The sequence below is a fragment of the Anas acuta genome, chromosome 8 (genome assembly GCF_963932015.1).
Source record: "Anas acuta chromosome 8, bAnaAcu1.1, whole genome shotgun sequence".
Classification (NCBI taxonomy): Eukaryota; Metazoa; Chordata; class Aves; order Anseriformes; family Anatidae; genus Anas; species Anas acuta.
This window is the reverse complement of record NC_088986.1, coordinates 6,763,155-6,774,024: the sequence shown is the minus strand read 5'-3', so window position 1 is coordinate 6,774,024 and position 10,870 is coordinate 6,763,155. Positions and strand designations below refer to the sequence as shown.

The 10,870-nt window shown below is 38.2% G+C and overlaps 1 pseudogene; it reads left to right on the top strand.

Moving 5' to 3' along the window:
• Nucleotides 1-4,752: 4,752 nt before the first annotated feature.
• On the top strand, nt 4,753-10,041 carry LOC137860474 (calcium-activated chloride channel regulator 2-like; annotated as a pseudogene).
• The last annotated feature ends 829 nt before the right edge of the window (nt 10,042-10,870 follow it).

The window sequence follows — 10,870 nt, the reverse complement described above, 5'->3', positions numbered from 1 at the left end:
ATATAAGTACCTGGTGTTTATTTTTGCTTTTCCAGTCTCCTTATTTTTGTAGTTTTGATTCTCAGGTACACAAGATATCTAAGTCTAAATGATAAAAGTTTGTGATAAAAGCATTAAAGCTTGGACCGCCTGCTTGGGTTTCTAAGGCACTCGACAGGTACATTTCCAGTCAGGTAATGGAGTTATTTTTTAATCCGACTTCTACTTCAAGAAATGTGTTCAAGGCTGGACGGGGGGCTTGGAGTATACAACAACTAGCACAGACAAAAGCCAGCCAGATAGCATTAGTCTAAAAGATTTCTCTTGTCCAAAACATACCCTTGGCACGTTCTAAAAACAGCAGAGAATCTCTGTCTTTCTCTTTCCCCTTTACCATTATTATATATCTGACATTTTTACTTATCTGTAGTTTTGTCTCCTACCCCTGTAGCTTGGAAGCTACTTGACAAATTGTTCATATGAGAAAAGCATTTATTCTACTAACAAGATCCAAAAAGGCACATTTTTAGTTAAACTTTTTTTTTTTTTTTTCCTCAGGTATCTCAATTTGGTAACATGGCTGAAATAACACTCATCAATTCCTATAACTTTTTGGGGACTGCTAACTTAATACTTGAATAAGCAATGTAATGTAAAGACCTATTTTTATCAGATGACCAAATGAAATACATTACAAAAATTAAAATTCCTAAAATTGTAGGTATATAAATTTCACACACAATTATTTGATTGAATTAACAATGTGTGCTAATTTTAGCGGAAATAAATATTTTCAAGTACCTCACTCAACCTGATGTCATAATGACACTCTTCATGTACATCACATTGAATAAGATCTGCCCAAACAATTTAATGGATTCACCATTTGGTAAAGGCTCTGTTCATAATTTATTATAAACTCTATTACTTAAGTCTGATCCTCATCACCAGAACACTCATAATTTGCTGATAATGCAGTCAATCTGTTTGTAGTAGTCTAGAAAGAGAACCTAGACAAAATGACATTTATCCCTCAAGTCTCCTGGCTGGTTCTAGATTTACCATTACTTCCATCACTAGATTATATGAGCACAATCTTTTTGTACAATTTCTCTTGTACACATCTGCTACTCAAGTCCATAGTTTTGCTATATTCTGTGAAGAGAAGAGTTTATGGTCTGTGCAGCCACAACAGAGCTGCCCAGTGCTGCTGAGAGGGAAGGATGGTGTTCCACTGGAAACTGGACAAGGAAATGCCTAAAACTGCAAGCTGGCTGAAAGAGTAAAATGAATTGAGTCAGCGTTCTGGGGAAAGGAAGGAATAGGGAAGGGTTGAACAAGCAGTATGTTATGACAAAAAGAAAGTATGTTCAAAGTAGATAGCATATGAAAAAGTGAAGTGCCACTAGTATGCCAGGAATAATACAAAATTTACCTAATGTACCACTAAAGTTTATGGATCGAATCCTCTTTCCTGGCCAAGATAAACTGGCACAACAAAGGCTCTCAGAGAGTTGGTTATAGCTTTCTGATTCACTACCCAGTTTGTCCCTCGCACTGTGCTGAGGTTGGAGATAATTCATCAATGGAGGGATCCAAATTGCACTTTCTCTACCCTCTGATTTCTTTAAGACACTGTTAAAATGGGCTGTAAAACTGGTTACTATATTGGCTCCTAGTCCATTAAGAACTTTCCAATCTACAAGAGAAATTTCCTACCTGGAGACATTGGGTGATTTTCTCTTTGCACTGCCTGAGCACTGTAGGAGGGACACAAACCAGTGAATATGGCCTAAGGCTCTGCACTCACATCCTTTCTCAGGTTTCTCCAGCTATATGAATGGTTCCATCTGTCCAAAATGAACAGAATTTATTTGGATGTATGATTGCATATCCATGTTTACAGAGAGCTAGACTGCAAATCCAATCCAAATTTCTTGTGTTCTGGGGAACTGTGTCCCTGGATGCAAAGTGCCCTCTGAGGAGGCATAATTTGTAACAGATGGTTCAACAGATGAGCTGCTAAACATACAAGGCTTGCTCAAATGCCAACCAAAAGTAAAAGTTAAGAGGGATAAAAGTTTTCCTTGTCCCACTTTTGGATAAAAAAGGCCTACCTGCTTGGAAGATGCTCTTTGCTCATTCTCTACCTTTCTACTTATTTTGCTCAAATTTGGCATGCTCTAGAAAACAAATTCAGCTTCGCCAGCTACCAGGATTTTGTATTTTCCAATTATTTTTTTATTTTTTTTTATTTTTTTCTAATAAAACTCCAGCCCCTGGAGTTAAGAGCTTGCATTGGTTATTTGAGTTTTAATTAGGAAAACAAAAACAACAGCAACAACAAAAAAACAGCAAAACACAGGACCTTTCTGACCTTCCAGGTTGCAAAAGAAAGCTTGAAAATATAATGTAAATGAATAGTGAAAGTTCAGAAACCAAAATTCTCTTTAAACTTATGCTTTCGTTGGCAGGCCTTAAGCACAAAAAAATAACTTAAAGTGCCCGGAATATGAAGTCTAATGATTTCCCATTTAAACAGTCTAATACAGAAACAGTTACCAGAAAGTTCTCCCCAGCTTGTAATACTTCCTAGCCTTCGCACAGGACCCCCTGCCAAACACTTGGTTCCCAGCTTGCCTTAGTGGATGGAAGCACTGTTCCTGCAGGCATTATTATGTCTTAGGCAATAAATCCACTGTAAAGTGAACTTGATTTAAAGCTACCATATGTCTTGATTTGCCCAGATATGCCAATTTGTTCCATCTGGAATTTCTTTCTGAGGACACACACATCTATCTACATACATATCTGTCTGTTAATCTGTCCATCACCCCAACCTCTATCTGGTTGTCTGAATTTCTTACCATCATGAACCGTGGCATAGTACAGTCAAAAGCCACAGAGAGTGGCATATTGCATACGGCAGAGTTTCCTATGCATGACAAAAATCAATCATTTCTGAAAAGCAATTAGTCTGAGCATTCACTGTGCAGAATATGTGCATATTGCTACCGGGAAGAGAAATGACAGCTATCACTCGAGTCAGCCAAACGCTACTTAGATCAGCTACTCCGTGGAGGGCTACCTAAGCTTCACGCAAGCACTGTAACAGCCAACGCTGCACTATCCTCAGAAATCTATAAGTACTATAATGCTAGAATTAAGGATTTGTGGGCATATGGGATTCAAGATTAAAAAAATGCAAAGGAACTGTAAATTGAGTTAATTCTACAGCCAAGAGATAGACTCAGGGTAAGGCTGGTCCACTACCTGCAAGAAAAATAACACTGTCGTCTTATTTTAGAAATTCAGTGCAATGAGTAAATTTAAAGCAAAGACTAGTAATTAAATGTATGAGACATCACTCTTGATATTTAACAGATTAAATTCCCATCCAGAAGTGTAAAGCCAAGTAGACATGACATTTTACACACAGAACAGGCTAATGTTATCAATATGTAAATGAGACTTGGATAAGGGAAACTGTGGGTTGGATTTTTTTATGTCTAAAATTGTCAGATATGTAAACTAAAATCTGTAACATTGATAAAACAAACAGTACAGTTGCTACTGATTTTGCTGTATTCAGAAGAACTGCACTTTTCTCTAGCTGCCAACCAGAAACAGTGCAATTAGAACTAGTCAGCATAAATCAGGGAGTGTAATACTAACAAAAAGCTCAGATCCTCCTCTTTTCTTATGCAATATGAATACCAGAGCTTAACTTTGGCTATTTACATGCTTTAATCTTTAAGTCAGTGAAACATGGTTCAGGGGAAACCATGACAACAGCAATGTAGTCATGTAACCAAATTGAAGCCAAAACTTTCAGCCCGGTCCTTGACCAGAACAGGGAGTGAGGATCCGTATCCTGGCATTTATACGTGATAGTTTATGTGCAGCCAAAGTAAATACTGCAGTCGGAGGTCATGGCGCTAGATTTTGAAAAGTCCGGCATAAAGAAGAGATCTCAGAAAGGCAAATTTAAGCAACATTAATGTCAAGCAAAGTCTTTCTGATTGCTATATTCTTTATCTGTCGTGACTAGACAGATGAAAATCTATGACGGCAATTTTGCCTTTTAGGTCATTTTCTTTTTTATTTTATTTAAGTTTATTGATCTTAACAGGCTCTGTACTAATTTTCCTCACAGAATGACTAGCAGAAATATGAGCCTTACGTGCCTTTTGTATTTAATTCATTAGGTCAACTCTAACCACTAAGCCAGGTTATTTCTATTAGCGATAAGGAGCAATTGAACCTTAAACATTGAAACCTAGGTTGATGAGCCTATTCCACAAGGTCTCATGACTCCACACATGTGAAGTGAAATCTGCCAGGTGGGGATCATTTGATGTTTGCTATAAAGGAAGCATGAGGAGTATGGGAAGACTTGCCACTCTAGGGGAGTATGAGGTTCAGGTTACTTAGGGTGCTTTTTCTACTGTCCTTGTGAAATGGAATCAGTGTTCCTAAGTAGGTTGCTTTTTCCTCATGTTTTCTACAATCACTGTGAAATAGTTTGGGGCACTCTATGAGCTAGTAACATTGGTGGTGACAACTCAGAATGGGAAAACCCTGGTGGTGCTACTTCCGCATGAAGTTGTTTGGCACTAAGTAAAACTCAGAAGGTGGCAGGTAAGTGCTCCTGGGTTAAAAATTTGATACGGGTTGGGGAGCTTGAGGATTTCTTTGACTGTGTCTGTAACACGGAACTGGGTTTTTTTAAAGTTTCTGTCATGTGATCATGGATAACAGGGTCCCCAGTCCTTTTTCCCTGTCTTCAACAGTGACAGTGGTGTGAAATGTGTTCATCTGATCCGTGGCAGTATGGAACAATGCTAGGGCTGCATGGTATGATGAATGTGACCTTCTGTCCTACAGACCCTTCTATAAGCACAAGTCTAAGAAAAACAGAGTGGTTAATGTACATGTATGTAGTTCTTGTACCTTGCAAAGGAATGTTTTAGCAATTCGATTCGTGTCAATAGAGAGCTTGAAGGGAAATGTATTTGTAGGCTTTTACTTGAAGTCTCTGATATTTGGGGGGGTTCAGAATAGCTGCTAACTATTATGACTATTGCATGGGACACTATGCAAGTCTCTGGTATCTGGCCAGGAGACTAAGGAGACAGGGAAAGCTGAAGAACGACTAAAAGACAAAGTTTGCAGGGGATGCTGCACAAGTCTCTTACAGCCAAGCTGGACAAAGGAGAAGGACCAGAGGGAGGAAGACTATGAGCCTTCTGCATGAGACCCCCAGAGGGACCACCGGAGACTGTTACGCATGCTCCAGTAGGAGGGTTTGGATTCCAGAAACTAATTATAATAACCCTGTTTTTTTTAGAAGTAGTAATGAATATGTATTAGTCTAGGAGCATAAAAATCAGCTGCTTGATGTAACTGGTGTGCGTCCTGGTGGAGCAGAGACTCCCGGTGCACCCAATGCTGTTTGCTTATCTCTATTCTTTTATATTCTTTTAATAAATCCTATTTTTTATTTAATCCTAATTTGAATCCTGAGCCATTTCTAACATGGTCTTTAACAGCAGCATTGCTTTTGAGCTGGGAAAGTGGCAATATACTACATAGCTATATGTTTCTGGAATTCCATCCAGCAGAAATTTAACATGAAAAGAAGGCCATTGGGCCTAATTTTTCTGTCATTTCTGTGATTCCATGGAACTGTCACTAAATTTTGCTGTTTTGTGTTTGAGGGGGAGAATAAAGTCCCCATTTATTATAAAAGAATAATATTGGTGTGTGTTTTCAATTCTTTTCAAGTCTATCAGGTCTGATATTTAAAGTAGTCTGAATAAAAATAAGTCCTTCTTTGACAGAGTATATGTGATTTTCAAAACTGACAGAATAATTTTGTTTTTGATAGATCGAAAGTGCTAGTGAAAGTATTGGAGGGTACAAACAACTCAGGAGGGCAGTGACTGTTGATAGCACCGTGGGAAGAGAAACCTTCTTTGTAGCCACTTGGCAAGCTGCTGAACCACCTGAGATCAATCTGGTTGATCCCAATCGGAAAAGCTACACCAGCAAGGACTTTGTCTCTGATTCGGTTTTCCATGTAGCACGTCTCCAGATTCCAGGAATTGCAGAGGTACAACTTACGGTCTTTTTTTGCCTTTTAACAATTTTGTTTTTTAACATCCTGACTCTACATTGCCTAGATTCAAATAAAGTTATGTTAAGGAAAATCATTTAATAGCGTGAGACAGAATGGGTCTGCTACACTATGCTAGTATGACTGCTGTTGCGTGCCAAACAGAAGCATCTGCTGTGTTCAAGAGTGCTATCTGAAGGTGCGTTTTTTTTATTACTTCACACTTGGTTTACAACTTAACTACAAGTTTCTGAGAACTATCAGAAACCGAGCCAGTAGGCGAATCTTCTGTCTTGTTACTATTCTAAGTAGTAGATAGCATTACAAGTGTGTTTTTCCTTTTTAACTTAATTCATTTAAAATTACTCCATTGTTCATAGAAACATATTCCCATCATTAAAATTCTGAAAACTTTTTTTTCCCCATAAAAATTAATCCTTAATTTCTTAAATAGTCCACAGATGCTAAGAAACTAAATCAAATCTGATGCTTGTGGTCTCACATGGAATAGTTGCCAAACAATTGGCAAAAGACAGAGGACAGCTGGAAAACACTTCTTCATTCTGAGTTGCATTTATGAGTGTTCCCAGTGACAGAAACAAAGCTACTTGAAGGATGTTACTTAGTCTAAGGAGGCTGTCAGAATTTAAATAAGCATAAATTAAATTATCCAAAAGTGAATTACTTTATTTGAAAATATTTGATCTTTTTTTTTTCAGACAGGGGAGTGGACATACACACTGACAAATGTTCACCTGGCTCCTGAAGTTCTAACAATGACAGTAACTTCTTGAGCAGCAAACTCTACTATACCTCCTGTGGCTGTAAAAACACGTATGAGTAAAGATATAAATTACTATCCCAGTGCAATGGTTGTCTATGTACAGGTGAGTCACGGCTTTTCCCCTGTTCTTGGAGCAAGCGTGACTGCTGTCATCAGTCCAGAGAATGGAGATCCCATTTCCTTGGAACTTCTGGACAATGGAGCAGGTAAAAAGACTCTAGGAATATAATTTCATTTTCTAGATATTTTTGAATTTATATAGAAGTTATATAACTTCCTTCAGTTAACGTGCCATACAAAGAGGTATCTTAGCTTCAGATCATAATCTTTAAGTTTTAACATACAACCAAATGCAGAGGATCTGCACAGGTTGCACATCAGAGGAGAATTTACCTATTATTCTTACATTCTAGTTTCTGTATGTGAATCTAGAAAGCATAAATAAGCACATCCATTTTTGTTTGATGTTAATTTATGTCATTTTTCTGTCTAGGTTCTGACATTGTTACGAATGATGGCATATATTCCAAGTACTGGTTTTCTTTCCCTGGTGTCGTGGTTTAACCCGGCCGGCAGCTAAACACCACGCAGCCGTTCGCTCACCCTCCCCCCTCCCTCTCTGGGACGGGGGAGAGAAATGGAAAGTGAAGCCCGTGAGTTGAGATAAAGACAGTTTAATAAGACAGGAAAATAATAATAACAAAATAATAATAAAATAATAACAATAATAATACAATGGTGATAATAGGAAAGTAATAATAGTATGTACAAACAAGTGATGCACAATGCAATTGCTCACCACTCGCTGACCGATGCCCAGCCTAACCCTGAGCAGTCCGGCCCCCTCCCCCCGGCTAGCCACCCCTATATATTGTTTAGCATGACGTCAGATGGTATGGAATACCCCTTTGGCTAGTTTGGGTCACCTGTCCTGGGTCTGTCCCCTCCCAGCTCTTACTGCACCCCCAGCCTGCCCGCTGGCAGGACAGAGCAAAAGGCTGAGATGTCCTTGGCTTAGTATAAGCACTGCTCTGCAACAATTAAAGCATCGGGGTGTTATCAGCACTCTTCTCATCCCAAGCCAAAACACAGCATTCCACCAGCTACTAGGAAGAAAGTTAATTCTGTGCTAACTGAAACCAGGACACCTGGGAATGGCAGATACAGCCTGAAAGCTCATGTCCAAGCTAACAGGACTATTGTGCCACAAACTGCAAAGCTGTGGAGTCATGCCATGTATATACCAGGTTATGTAGAAAATGGTAAGGTAAAGCAATGAAGAGAAAATGATATAGCTATCTATTCCAACACCTGAATGCATCACATCCCTTCACAAATACTAGGAGGAGACATTAGAACAACAGCCCAGCTAGGAGATGTTCAGTTATGAAGGCATTAACACCAAAAGAGTCTCTATACCCCAGAATATTGAAAGTATATCACAAACAACTATAATGGGGCAGTAGCTATGTAGTACAGATAGACAGGATTTGTGTTTTGTTTGGAAAAGACTAACAATAAGTTTATTAAGTAATAATGACTATTATTACTTATATTCAGTCATCCTAAATTAAGAACTGTTACAATATTAGGATATTAAACTCTCCTGTAATTATTTTATAACAAGCAACAGTTACTGTAATTTCATATTAGCTTTCTTAGTAATTAACACTCTTGAAACCGTAAAGAAACAGATACTACACTAGAAATGACTGTACATAATTGAGGTTTATAGATTTTTCAGATTTAAAACAGTATAAATGAGGTGATGTTCAGGTCACCTGCAGAGTACAATAATATGCAAGAAGTTAAGATTGATGAGCATTTTTTAATGCTGTAGGTAAACTCAAGATGAACCCATCAAGACCCCCAGCTATTAAAAGTGATATTCAAGTCAGAAGAGGAGGTTTCCATAGAACAGCTGTGGGAGAATCCTTCATAATATCTGCAGTTCCAATGGGACCTCATGCTGATGTGTTTCCACCATGTAAAATTATTGACCTTGTGGCCAGAATAGAAGATGATAAGGTCATTCTATCATGGACAGCACCAGGAAATGATTTTGACAAAGGCCGAGGTATGTTCGTAGCTTGCCAGCCTGTTTCCTAACCAAAGTGGAAGATCTGTAATGGAGTTTAGTCTCACTGACACTAGTGGGAATTTTCTTATAAAGTATGGTGGTTCTAGTTGCAAAGATTTTAAATGGAATTAGATGATAAGCTTTTTGAGAGTTTCAGAATCAGCGCTGGTGATTTTGATGGAAGGCTTACTTTTACTAAGTTGATGTTTTCTGCTGCTCATGGAAGGTAGACATATTACTCTGTACATGTAAAGAAAAAGTGTAAATAAACATCAGATTTGGTCAAGTAGGAATTTTACTTCACCGACTTTGACATAACAGTAAGTGAAGTCAAAATTACTGTCAGACTTCAGTGTGGGCTCATGATGACCACCATCACTTCTTCATTTCAATGCTGTGCTGTGAGAAATTGAATCGTTCAAGCACTTAGTTTAGGTAACAAGTTTTTGTAGATCTATCCATCATGCTGCATTAATTTTTATGGTGCTCAACTGACTTACGAAGAAAATATTAAGTATTACTTTGGAAGTATTTTGAAAAGAGAGTATTTGGAGAGAGATCAGAAGTTTGAATGATAGCTAACACACAGATGACAATATCTTCTAATATTTGTATTTTCAGCTGCAAGTTATGAAATCAGAATAAGTGAGAGTCCTCTGGAACTAAGGGACAGCTTCTATAGCACCGGTTTAGTGCTAAACCCGGTTTAGTACTCTCTCACCTCAGCATGCTGGCTGCAAAGAAATATTTGCATTTAAACCAGAAGCTTTTACAACAGGAAACATAACCATAATTTACGTTGCGATGCGTGCCATTGATGATGTTTTTCTTCACTCTGAGCTGTCTAATATTGCACAAGCTGTAAAGTTTGTTCCTCCAATGGTGTATCCCACTTCTAATACGGAGTTTAGTTTTTCAACAATATTGTTACTAGTCTTTGGATTACTAACAGTAGTGTGTATTACAGTAAGCACAACCCTTTGTTTAGTAAAGAAAACGAAGAAAAAGACACTTTCAGAAAATGCAGCTAAGTTTCTTTAACATAAAGTGTCAGAGCTTGTTAGAACTCCAGATATTTAAAAATATTTAACTGCTTTGACTTGGAAAAGTAGATATCCTACAATAAACAGAATAAATAAGTAATCACATTCCAGATATTGAAGTGATTTGTTAGCCATATCATGCTGTCTATGAATTTGAGAACAGAAGGCTTGGTTACAGTAAAACAAGTCATATGCTGTACCATCTTGTACCACAGAGATGCAGGATAGCATCTCGGTGCTGGCTGAAATTGTGTGGCTTGTGGGTTTCCTTAAGGGTGTCTGGCAGTGTGACTGGCAGCAGTGAAAGCAGCTCTGGCTTCTCCCAACAGCTGCAATTGCTTGGGGTTCTGCAGAACATAAGGAAGCCATTTGAGGAGAGAACAAATGACATTTTGTTTCCCTTTCCTTACCACTTCAGGAATAGGCTGTTAGTTTCATTTTGTGTTTCTTACCCTATTGGGTCATGGTGTCACCAATGATAACAGTCATTGTAATTAAGAAATTATGTTTTAGCCTGATGGTGGATGACTCTTTTTCTGCTTGTTGGTAGCAGATAGTGTCTTTTATTTGTACCTTCAGGAAAAACAAAAATCTTAGTTTGATTTATGTTACATACACACTAATAAATTATGAGTAAGAAGAAGATGAAGCCTTCTGCACCATCTTCAGTCTCCTGCTGCTGTCCTGTAGAGAGATTTTCTGGTCCCTCTGCGCATATACCAGCCACACTAAGAATGGAAACAATGGCAGAGCCTGAACATTTTTATTTCCTCAGAATTATGTTTGGTTCAGAAGATTAGGAAGAGGAGAGCAGCATCTCCTGCAGCTTCACAAACTTTCTATCAGCAGGAAGAAAACCCAGGTTC